Below are 12,848 nucleotides of genomic sequence, written 5' to 3' on the forward strand. Positions count from 1 at the left end.
TTAAGTTTAAATACAAGAGCTGTCAGACATTTCCTCTACAGTAATGAAATCTCAGCATCCATTTTGTATTTTGAAAACCTAGTTTTGACCATCCTAGGAAAAGAAGAAGAGGGCCCAGAAGTGGGCATTTGGGCAGAGCAATGAAAAGTAAACGGCTGGATGTAACAGGGATAGAAGAAGGGGGGGGGGAGTCGAGTCAGAGCAAGTCCTCCTGCTTGGGGCCTGGGCCTAGGAAAGCGAACTAGGGCAGGAGGGAGGAGCCCTAGGCTGTGGATGCCTCTGGGGGGAACCTTGGGTCACCAACGGCCAGAGGAGCTCCTAAGGCCAAGCGGTATCTGTAGTCTCCCTACCTTTTGGCGTCTTCTGGGGCCAATGTGCTGCTAGTCACGCCTCCTGAATCAGACTGGGCAGGCTCCAAAGCAGTGGAGTCTGGCGCTACTCCCACGACCACCTCGTGGATCTCAGAGCTGCAGGACCGCTCCAAACACCGCACTCTGAGCTGGCCCCGCTTGGGGCTGGCATTAAGGGACCGCGTGTTCCGGGCGCCTTTGCTTCTCCTGTGCTGGAGCCTGCGCCTTTTCTGGCCGCCCACTCATAGATGTCAGAGCCTCAGGACGGCTCCGCAGAAGCCCTGCGCTGGCCCTGTCTGGGGCTGGCTTTGGGGCACATGCGACAGGTCAACTTGGTCCCCATGGGGCACCTAGGGCCTTCGCTTGTCCCCACGCCTGCAGAGCTGAGCACCTGCCACTTCTCCCCAGGAAAAGCAATGAAATGCCACCAACTGAAGGCACCCACTGAAGGCACTAACTGAAGGCCGATTACCCTGCCAACCAGATCGCGTCCTGCATAGGAGGAACCAATCAGGCCTTGAGGTGCCCCAAGCGCCGACCTTCCATTTGTGACGTGCTGTGCGAGTCCAGGCACTGGCTCACAAGGCCCCGCCCCCACAGCTGCCCGTCCCATCTTTCATTTATTAGTAGCTGGTAGCAACTTTCAGGTTTCCTCTCTGTGAATTATGAATATGAATTATGCAGAAATTACTCTATACCAATGTACCCCATGCACTATCTGACATTCAAAGATCCACCTTGCCCCATCGCCTCTGATTTTTTTGGAAACTAGGAAAAATACAAATTTCGGCAGGTGTTTTCAGAAGAAAACATTGCCATGAGCTATGATGTCAAGTCTTATTTCATATATCAATACATATTCATATTCATAATCCAAAACACACACATTCAATTAAATTAACAAGACTAACAGTGGAAATTTTCTAAAATTTATACACTAAGTACATTACATTTTTCTAATGATCACTTTGATAGAGCAACTTAGACTCTATGGTTTCCACAAATGAAGAGGCTCATGGAAGAGAAAACCGCCACATAATACAAGATTTTCAATGTGATCATCATTGCTACTTTTAAGTAGCAATTACCCAGTAAATATATTGTGAACTGCTTTGTGAGTATGGTGATTCATTTACACTTATTGGTCCTTTGATTATCTTAAAAATATGAATAGTGCTAATTGTATAAACTTGTTCTAAAAATTAAAGGAGATAAATAATCCTCCTTCATATATTGTACAATTACAAAACTAAAGGCATTGTGTCCAGATTTTTACACACTTACCTTATTGAAGCCTCATAATAACCCCGTCTTTTAAATTACAGGCATTATTCCCAGATTTTTATACACTAATCTTATGCAAGCTTCATAAGAATCCCATCTTTTAGAGATGCGCAAACTGAGGCTCAGAGGATTTAAAAACTCATTCACCATCACTTCGTAATGATTGTTGGAACTGGGATTCAAATCCAATTCTTTCTGACACCAAAGGTGGTGCACATTCACGAAGACCCAGTTATACCCCACACATGGAAGGATCAAAACATGTGGATTCCCTTTCTCTACCCTCTTATGGGTGAATTTCAATGGTTTTCACGGCCTCAGAACAATGCTAAACTCCCTCCCTGGTTGCCTGTAGTGGACATCACTTCTTTTCATGATTAGGAATCTGCATCTTTGGACCACAAGCATCTATAAACAGTTGTTTTGATCAAGAAACACAATTTTCTAGGCCTTAGGTTACTAACTGTGAATTGTCTAGCTTCTCTGCAATAAAAAAAGAGTGCTATTCCATGTAAAAAAAAAAATCACAGGATCCACTGAATTTGTGTAGAAAGCTTTCGAACTATACTGCAGGAACATCTTACTGACAACTGTGCAGGAAGATTAGCTAAAACACACAAAGCTAGAGCACTTCCAAAGGCCAAGTGTGGTGGTTCTTGCTTATCATGCCAGCAAAGTGGGAGGCCAAGGTGGGTGGATCACTTGAAGCCAGGAGTTCGAGACCAGCCTGGGCAACACAGTGAGACCCTGTCTCTACAAAAAAAAATCTTTTTGTTATTAAAATAAAGAAGAGTACCTCTGACCCTCTGACATTGCCTTAGGAGAGAGGGCTCTGGCCTAGAACTCAAGATATGAAATTGTGAGTCCCAGTGTGGCTACTTAAGTTTAAATATGAGAGCTGTCAGACAGTTCCTCTACAGTAATGAAATCTGAAGGATAAATTTTGTATTCTAAAAACATGGTTTTCGGACAGCCTAGGGGAAGAAGAAGAATGCCCAGAACCGGGCACTGGGGTAGGCAGGAGGAAAGAAACCAGCTGGACACAGCAGGGAAAAAAAAGGGGTGGGAGGTGAGGCAAAGCCAGTCCTGCTGCTTGAATCTGGGCTTAGGATAGCAAACTAGGGGCAGGAGGAAGGAGCCCCAGGATTTGGATGCATCAGGGAGAACTTTGGGCCAGCGGCAGCCAGAGGAGCTCCTAAACTTAAGTTGTATCTGAAGCCTCCTTACCTTTGGGCGTCTTCTGGTGGCCAAAGTACTGCAGTCAGGACACTAGCTGGCTCCCAAATTCGACTGGACAGGCTCCAAAGCAGTGGGGTCTGGTGCTACTGTCACCTCCACTTCGTGGATCCCAGAGGTGCAGGACAGTTTCACCCACTGCACCCTGAGCTGGCCCCACTTGCAGATGGCATTGGGGGACAGTGTTTTCAGGGCGCCTCTGCTCCTGTATATTGAGGACTGTGCCTTCGCTGTCTGCATACTCGTAGACCTCAGAGCCACAGGCTGGCTCTGCAAAACCCTGGCCCTGACTGGGGCTGGCTTCCATGCACATGTGACAGATCAGTGTGGTCCCCATGGGGCACCCCTGCTCTTCTCTGGAAGCTTGGGCCTTTGCTTCCCCCAAGTCTGCAGAGCTCAACAACTATCGCCTTTTTCTGGCAAAGGCATGGCTGGCAAGGGCAGCCCTGGGCTATGGCGTGGCACTGCACTAGCAGCCTGCACCTCTTGCCACCCACATACCCTGAGCTGACTTGTCTGCGAAAATATCCTGCCAACATCCCTGGATTATTTTAGAAGGGCCAGGATGCAACAAGTCTGAGAGCTGTGACTGGGGGAGGAGAAAGCACAAATGGATTCATCCTCCTTCCCCCACTGCCCAACAACTGCAGACCACCAACTGAGGACCACCAACTGAAGAGAAACAACTGAGGGTACCAACTGAGGGCACTAACTGAAGGCAACCAATGAGGGCACCCACTGAAGGCCACCAAGTGAGGGCCAGTTGCCCTGCCAACCAGACTGCATCCTGGTTAGAGGAAACAATCAGGCCCAGAATCCTTTGCATGTGTCCCCCATGCAAAGGACATGGAATTGAGAGCTCAAGCACCAGGCTCACAAGGCCCCGCCTTGCCAAACCAGAAAAATGACAAATTTCTGCAGCTGCTTTCAGAAAAACACATTGCCGATGAGCTAAGCCTACACTATAATGTCAAATCATATTTCATATATATATATACACATATATATGCAATCCACACATATTCCATTTACATTTTTGAAAATGACACATGTATTCAATCAAATTAACAAGAGTAATAGAAGACATTTTCTAAAATTTATACACTAAGTGTATCACAGTTTTCTAGTGATCACTTTGATACAGCAACTTAGAATCTATGGCTTCAACAAACAAAGAGGCTTACGTAAGAGAAAAGCACCACATAATCCAAGATTTTAAATGTGATCATCATTGCTACTTTTAACTGGCAGTTACCCACTAAATGTATTGTGAACTGCTTTGTGACTATGGTGACTCATTTAATCTTTGTGATCCTTGGTTTGATTATCTCAAAAATATGAGTAACACCATTTTATAAACTTGTTCTGAAAATTAAATGAGAGAAAAATAATCCTTCTCTTTATATTGAACACCAACAAAATTATAGGCATTGTGTCCAGATTTTTACACACTTACCTTATCGAAGCCTCATAACAACCCTATCTTTTAAATTACAGGCATTTTGTCCACCCAAATTTTTATTCATTTACCTTATGGAAGCCTCATAAGAATCCCCTCTTTTATAGATAAGCAAAGTGAGGCTCTGAGGAGTTAAAAACACATTCACGATCATGTCCTAATGAGTGTTGGAACTTGGATTCAAATCCACTTCTCTCTGACACCAAAGGTGGTGCAACTTAATGAAGACCAAGTTACACCCAGTACATGGAGGGATCAAAACATGTGGATTCCCTTTCTCTACCCTCTTATGTGTGAATTTCAATGGCTTTTATGCCTCAGAACAATCCTAAACTCCCTCCCAGGTTGCCTTGCAATCCTTCCCTTCTTCTTGGAAATGACTGGGAATCCGTATATTTAGACCACAAGCATTTCCTTAGAAACAGGTTTGTTGATCAAGAAATGTAATTTTTGGCCGGGGATGGTGGCTCAAGCCTGTAATCTCAGTACTTAGGGAAGCCAAGGTGAACGGATCATCTGAGGTCAGGAGTTTGAGACCAGCCTGACCAATGTGGTGAAACTCTATCTCTCCTAAAAAGGACAAAATTAGTCACGCCTGATGGTGCAAGCCTCTAGTCCCAGCTACTTGGGAGGCTAAGGCAGGAGAATCGCTTGAACCCAGGAGGCAGAGGTTACAGTGACGTAAATTAAAGGTATTGTGTCCAGATTTTACACACTTACCTTACAGAAGCGTCAAAGAAATGCATCCTTTTAAATTACAAACATTTTTGCCATGGTTTTCACACATTTACCTTATGGAAGCCTAACAACAATCACATCTTTTATAGATGAGAAAACTGAGGCTTTGGATGAGTCTTGGGGAACCTTGGGCCATCAGTGGCCAGAGGAGCTCCTCAACTTAGGGGGTATCCGTCGCCTCCCTACCTTTTGGCATCTTCTGGTGGCCAATTTGCTGTTGTCAGGACCCTTGCTGGCTCCCAAATTCAATGGTGCAGCCTCCAAAGCAGTGGGGTCCTATGCTAGTACCACCTCCACTTCGTGGATCTCAGAGCTGCAGGACAGCTTCACCCACCGCACCCTGAGCAGGCTGCACTTCTGGCTGGCATTGGGAGACAGCGTGTTCCAGGCATTTCTGCTCCTGTATATGGCAGCCTGCGTCTTCGCTGTCTGCACACTCGTAGACATCACAGCCACAGGCTGGCTCTGCAGAACCCTTGTGCAAGCCCTGATTGGGACTGGCTTTGGTGCATATGTGACAGTTCAGTGTGGACCCTATGGGGCACCCCTGCTCTTCTCCAGCAGCATGGGCCTTCGCTTGCCCCCAAGTCTGCAGAGCTGAACACCTCTCGACTCTTCCTGGCAAAAGCATTGTTGACACGGGCAGCACTGGGCCATGGGGCAACACTGTGCTAGCAGCCCTCACCCCATGTCACCCCCATATCCTGAGCTGACTTGTCTGCTAAAAAAAAAACCTCCAACCTGTCTGGTTTATGTTGGAAGGGCCTGGCTGCAACAAGCCTGAGAGCTGTGAGTGGGGGAGGAGAGAGCACAAACGGATTCATCCTCCTTCCAGCACTGCCAACAACTGAGGACCACCAACTGAAGACCACCAACTGAAGAGCACCAACTGAGGGCACTAAGTGAAGGCCATAAATGAAGGCAGGCAATGAAGGCCACCAAGTGAAGGCCAGTTGTCCTGCCAATCAGAACGCATCCTGGTTCAGAGGAAACAGTCAGGGCCAGAATACCCTGCATGAATCCCCACAATCCTGGAACTTGAGGGCACAGGCACATGGTTCACAAGACCCTGCCCTGCCAGCAGCCCTGTCCCACCTTTCATTCCTTGCTGGCTGCCAGGACCTTTCAGGTTTCTCACTGTGAAGAAGTTCCTAGGGATCATCACCTTACAATGAATGATACTAAAATTGCTGAAGCCAAATGTGCCTCACGCAGTGTCTGGGATTCCTAGAACCCCGTTTCCCCCATAATCTCTGAAACATTAACAAACTAGAAATAAGAGTGATTTCTGCAGGTGCTTTCAGAAAAAAACATTGCCATGAGCTAAGCCTACTCTATAATAAAGTCAAGTCATATTTCATATGTACACATAGATATCCAATCCACATTTACATTTTTGAAAATAACACATATGTTCAATCAAATTAACAAAACTAACACGAGAAATTTTCTAAAATTTACACACTAAGTACATCGCATTTTTCTAATGATCACTTTGATGGAGCAACTTAGAATCTGTGGTTACATAACACCAAGAGGATTATGGAAGAGAAAACCACAACATAATACAAAATTTTCAATGTGATAATCATTGCTACTTTTAACTAGAAATTACCCAGTGAATGCATTGTGAACTGCTTTTTGACTTTGGTAATCTATTTATTCTTTCTGATTATTGGTTTAATTGTCTAAAATATATGAGTATCACCAATCTTATAAACTCGCGCTAAAAATTAAATGAGAAAATATAATCCTCTTTCTCCATACACTGAACACTTAAAAAATTACAGGTATTGTGTCCAGATTTTTAAACACTTACCTTACAGAAGCCTTATAGAAACCCTTTCTTTTAAGTTACAAGCATTTTGCCATAGTTTTTACACACTTACCTTATGGAAGCCTCATAACAATCACATCTTTTACAGATGAGAAAACTGAGGCTTTGGATGATTGTGGAGGAAATTTGGGCCAGCCACAGCCAGAGAATCTTCTGAATTTCAGCAGTATCTGTTGCCTCCTTACCTTTGGGTGTGTTCTGGTGGCCAACGTCCTGCTGTCAGGTCCCTCACTGCCTCCCAAATTTGACTGGGCAGGCTCCAAAGAAGTGGAGTCTGGCACTACTGCCACCTCCACGTTGTGGATCCCCGAGGTGCAGGATGGCTTCACTCACCGCACCCTGAGCTGGCCCCGCTTGTGGCTGGCATTGGGGGACAGCATGTTCCGGGTGCCTCTGCTCCTGTATATCGCAGCCTGCGCCTTCGCTGTCTGCACACTCGTAGATGTCAGAGCCACAGGCTGGCCCTGCAGAACCCTTGTGCTGGCCCTGACTGGGGCTGGCTTTGGTGCACATGTGACAGGTCAGCGTGGTCCCCATGGGGCACCCCAGCTCTTCTCGGGCAGCTGGGCCTTCGCTTGTCCCCACGTCTGCAGAGCTCAACACCTATCGCCTCTTCCTGACAAAGGCATGGCTGGCACCGGCAGCCCTGGGCCATGGGGCGGCACTGCACTAGCATCCCGGACAGTGCATCACCACCATACCCTGAGCTGACTTGTCTGAAAAAAAAACCTGCCAACCTGTCTGGTTTATTTTAGGAGAGCCTGGAGGCAACAAGACTGAGAGCTGCAACTGGGGGAGGAGAGAGCACAAACAGATTCATCCTCCTTCCACCACTTTCCAACAACTGAAGACCACCAACTGAGGACCACCAACTGAAGAGCGCCAACTGAGGGTACCAACTGAGGGCACTAACCGAAGGCAACCAATGAGGGCACTCACTGAAGGCCACCAAGTGAAGGCCAGTTGCCCTGCCAACCAGACCGCATCCTGGTTCAGAGGAAACAATCAGGTCCAGAATCCCCTGCATGCATCCCCACAAACTTGGAGCTTAAGAGCACAGGGACATGGCTCACAAGGCCCCACCCCTTCAGCGGCCCCATCCCACCTTTCATTCATGGCTGGCTGCTAGGACCTTTCAGGTTTCTCACTGTGAAGAAGTTCCTAGGGATCATCACCTTATAATGAATGATGCTAAAATTACTGAAACCAAATCTGCCTCATGCAGTGTCTGACATTCATAGTACCCCCTTTCCCCCATAATCTCTGAAACATTAACAAACTAGAAATAAGAGTGATTTCTGCAGGTGCTTTCAGAAAAAAACATTGCCATGAGCTAAGCCTACTCTATAATGTCAAATCATATTTCATATATACACATATAAGTCCAGTCAATATATATTCCGTTTACATTTTTGAAAATAACACATATTTGCAATCAAATTAACAAGACTAACAGAAGAAATTTTCTAAAATTTACACACTAAGTACCTCACATTTTTCAAATGGTCGCTTTGATATAGTAACTTAGAATATATGGTTGCAAAACACGAAAAGGATTATGTAAGTGAAAACTACCACATAATACAAAATTTTCAATGTGATCATCATTGCTACTTTTAACTGGAAATTACACAGTGAATGCATTGTGAACTGCTGTGTGACTTTGGTGATCTATTTATTCTTTCGGGTCATTGGTTTCATTGTCTAAGAAATATGAGTATCACCAATTTTATAAACATAATCTGAAAATTAGATAAGAGAAAATAATCCCCTTCTCCATATACTGAACGCTGAAAAAATCATAGGTATTGTGTCCAGATGTTTACACACTTACCTTATAGAAGCCTCATAGGAACCCTCTCTTTTAAGTTACAAGCATCTTGCCATGGTTTTTACTCACTTATAGATGAGAAAACTGAGGCTTTGGATGTCTCTGGGGGAAACTTGGGCCAGCAACGGCCAGAGGATCTTCTGAACTTAAGCAGTATCCATTGCCTCCCTACCTTTGGGCATCTGCTGGTTGCCAGTGTACTGCGGTCAGGTCCCTCGCTGGCTCCAAAATTCGACTGGGCGGGCTCCAAAGCAGTGGAGTCCGGTGCTACTGCCACCTGCGCCTCGTGGATCCCAGAGCTGCAGGATGGCTTCACCCACCGCACCCTGAGCTAGCCCCGCTTGTGGCTGGCATCGGGGGACAGCATGTTCAGGGTGCCTCTTCTCCTGTATATTGCAGCCTGTGCCTTCACTGTCTGCACACTCGCAGGTGTGAAAACCACAGCCTGGCTCCTCAGAACTCTTGTGCTGGCCCTGATTGGGGCTGCCTTTGGTGCACATGAGACAGTTTAGTGTGGCCCAAGTGGGGCGCTCCTGCTCTTCTCGGGCAGCTGGGCCTTCACTTGCCACCCATCACCTCTTCCTAGCAGAGGCATGGCTGCCACAGGCAGCCCTGAGCCATGGGGTGGCAATGCGCTAGTAGCTGACACCCCGCATCACTCCCATACCCTGAGCTGACATGTCTGCTAAAAAAAACCTGCCAATCTGTCAGGTTTATTTTAGAAGGGCCTGGATACAACAAGCCTGAGAGCTGTGACTCGAAGAGGAGAGAGCTCAAAGGGATTCATCCTCCTTCCACCACTGCCCAACAACTGAAGACCACCAAATGAGGACCACCAACTGAAGAGCACCAACCAAGGGTACCAACTGAAGGCAACCAATGAGGGCACCCACTGAAGGCCACCAACTGAAGGCCAGTTGCCCTGTCAACCAGACCTCGTCCTGGTTCAGAGGAAACAATCAGGTTCAGAATCTCCTGCATGCATCCCCACAAACTTGGAACTTGAGAGCACAATCACGTGGCTCACAAGGCCCCACCCTTTCAGAGGCCTTGCCCCGCCTTTCATTCATTGCTGCCTGCTAGGACATTTCAGATTTCTCACTGTGAAGAAGTTCCTAGGGATCATCACCTTACAATGAATGATGCTAAAATTACTGAAACCAAATGTGCCTCACGCAGTGTCTGGGATTCATAGAACTCTCCTTCCCCCATAATCTCTGAAACATTAACAAACTAAAAATAAGAGAGATTTCTGCAAGTGCTTTCAGAAAAAAGCATTGCCATGAGCTAAGCCTACTCTATAATGTCAAGTCATATTTCATATATGCATATATATATATCCAAACCACATATATTCGACTTACATTTTTCAAAATAACACATTTGTTCTAACTTACAAGAGTAACACAAGACATTTTCTAACATTTACACACTAAGTATATCACATTTTTCTAATGATCGCTTTAATAGAGCAACTTAGAATCTGTGGTTTCAAAACACCAAGAGGATTATGGAAGAGAAAACCACAACATAACACAACATTTTCAATGTGAAAATCATTGCTACTTTTAACTAGAAATTACCCAGTGGATGCATTGTGAATTGCTTTGTGACCTTGGTTATTTATTTGTTCTTTCTGATCATTGGTTAGATTGTCTAAGAAATATGAGTATCACCAACTTTATAAACTTGCTCTGAAGATTAGATGAGAAAAAATAATCCTCTTTCACCATATACTGAACACTTAAAAAATTATAGGCATTGTGTCCAGATTTTTACACACTTACCTTATAGAAGCCTCATAGGAACCCTCTCTTTTAAGTTACAAACATTTTGCCATGGTTTTTAGACACCTTATGGAAGCTTCGTAACAATCACATCTTTTATAGATGAGAAAACTGAGGCTTTGGATGCCTCTGGGGGAACCTTGGGCCAGCAACGGCCAGAGGATCTTCTGAACTTCAGGATTATATGTTTCCTCGCTACCTTTGGGTGTCTTCTGGCAGCCAATGTGCTGCTGTCAGGTCCCTCGCTGGCTCCCAAATTCGATTGGGCAGGTTCCAAAGCAGTGGAGTCCAATGCTACTGCCACCTCCACTTCTTGGATCCCAGAGGTGCAGGATGGCTTCAGCCACCGCACCCTGAGATAGCCCCACTTGCGGCTGGCATTGGGGGACAGTGTGTTCAGGGCACCTCTGCTCCTATATATCGCAGTCTGTGCCTTTGCTGTCTGCACATTCGTAGATGTCTGAGCCACAGGCTGGCTCTGGAGAACCCTTGTGCTGGCCCTGACTGGGGCAGGTTTTAGTGCACATGCGACAGTTCAGTGTGGTCCACATGGGGCTCCCCTGCTCTTCTCGGGCAGCATATGCATTCGCTTGCCCCTAAGTCTGCAGATCTGAACACCTATGGCCTCTTCCTTCCAAAAGCATGGCTGGCATATGCAGCACTGGGCCATGGGGTGGCATTGCACTAGCATCCTTCACCCCGCATCACCCCTGTACCCTTAGCTGACTTGTCTGCTAAAAGAAACCTGGCAACCTGTCTGGTTTATTTTAGAAGGGCCTGGATACAACAAGCCTGAGAGCTGTGACTGGGGGAGGAGAGAGCACAAATGGATTCATCCTCCTTCCACTACTGCCCAACAACTGAAGACCACCAACTGAGGACCACCAACTGAAGAGAATCAACTGAGGGTACCAAGTGAGGACACTAACTGAAGGCAACCAATGAGGGCGCCCACTGAAGGCCACCAAGTGAAGGCCAGTTGTCCTGCCATCCAGACCACATCCTGGTTCAGAGGAAACAATCAGGTCCAGAATCCCTGCATGCATCCCCACAAACTTGGAGCTTCAGAGCACAGGCACATGGCTCACAAGGCCCTGCCCCACCTTTCATTCACTGCTGGCTGCTAGGACCATTCACGTTTCCCACTGAGAAGAAGTGCCTAGGAATCATCACCTTACAATGAATGATGCTAAAATTACTGAAACCAAATCTGCCTCACGCGGTGTCAGTGATTCATTGAATCCCTTTTCCCTCATAGTCTCTGAAACATTAACAAACTAGAAATAAGAGAGATTTCTGCAGGTGCTTTCAGAAAAAAACATTGCCATGAGCTAGGCCTACTCTATAATGACAAGTCATATTTCATATATGCATATATATATCCAATCCACATATATTTGATTTACATTTTTGAGAATAACACATACGTTCAATCAAATTAACAAGAGTAACACAAGAAATTTTCTAACATTTACACACTAAGTACATCACATTTCTCTGATGATCGCTTTCATAGAGCAACTTAGAATCTATGGCTTCAAAACACCAAGAGAATTATGTAAGAGAAAACCACAACATAATACAACATTTTCAATGTGAAAATCATTGCTACTTTTAACCAAAAAGTACCCAGTGAATGCATTGTGAATTGCTTTGTGACCTTGGTTATCTGTTTATTCTTTCTGAACATTGGTTGGATTATCTAAGAAATATGAGTATCGCCAATTTTATAAACTAGCTCTGAATATTAGATAAGAAAAAATAATCCTCCTTCTCCGTATACTGAACATTTAAAAAAATTATAGGTATTGTGTCCAGATTTTTAGACACTTACCATATAGAAGACTCATAGAAATGCTGTCTTTCAAATTACAAGCATTTTGCCATGGTTTTTACACACTTACCTTATGGAAATCTCAAAACAATCACATCTTTTATAGATGAGAAAATTGAGGCTTTGGATGCCTGTGGGGGAAACTTGGGCCAGCAATGGACAGAGGAGGTCCTGAATTTAAGCAGTATCTGTCACCTCCCTACCTTTGGGTGTCTTCTGGTGGCCAATGTGCTGCTGTCAGGTCCCTCGCTGGCTCAAAAATTCAATTGGGTAGGCTCCATAGCAGTGGAGTCCGGCGCTACTGCCATCACCACCTCGTGGATCTCAGAGCTTCAGGATGGCTTCACCCACGGCACCCTGAGCTGGCCCCACTTGCAGCTGGCATTCGGGGACAGCGTGTTCAGGGAGCCTCTGCTACTGTATATCGCAGCCTGTGCCTTCCCTGTCTGTACACTTGTAGACGTCAGAGCCACAGGTTGGCTCTGCAGAACC

The sequence above is a fragment of the Symphalangus syndactylus genome, chromosome 4, assembly GCF_028878055.3.
Source record: "Symphalangus syndactylus isolate Jambi chromosome 4, NHGRI_mSymSyn1-v2.1_pri, whole genome shotgun sequence".
Lineage (NCBI taxonomy): Eukaryota > Metazoa > Chordata > Mammalia > Primates > Hylobatidae > Symphalangus > Symphalangus syndactylus.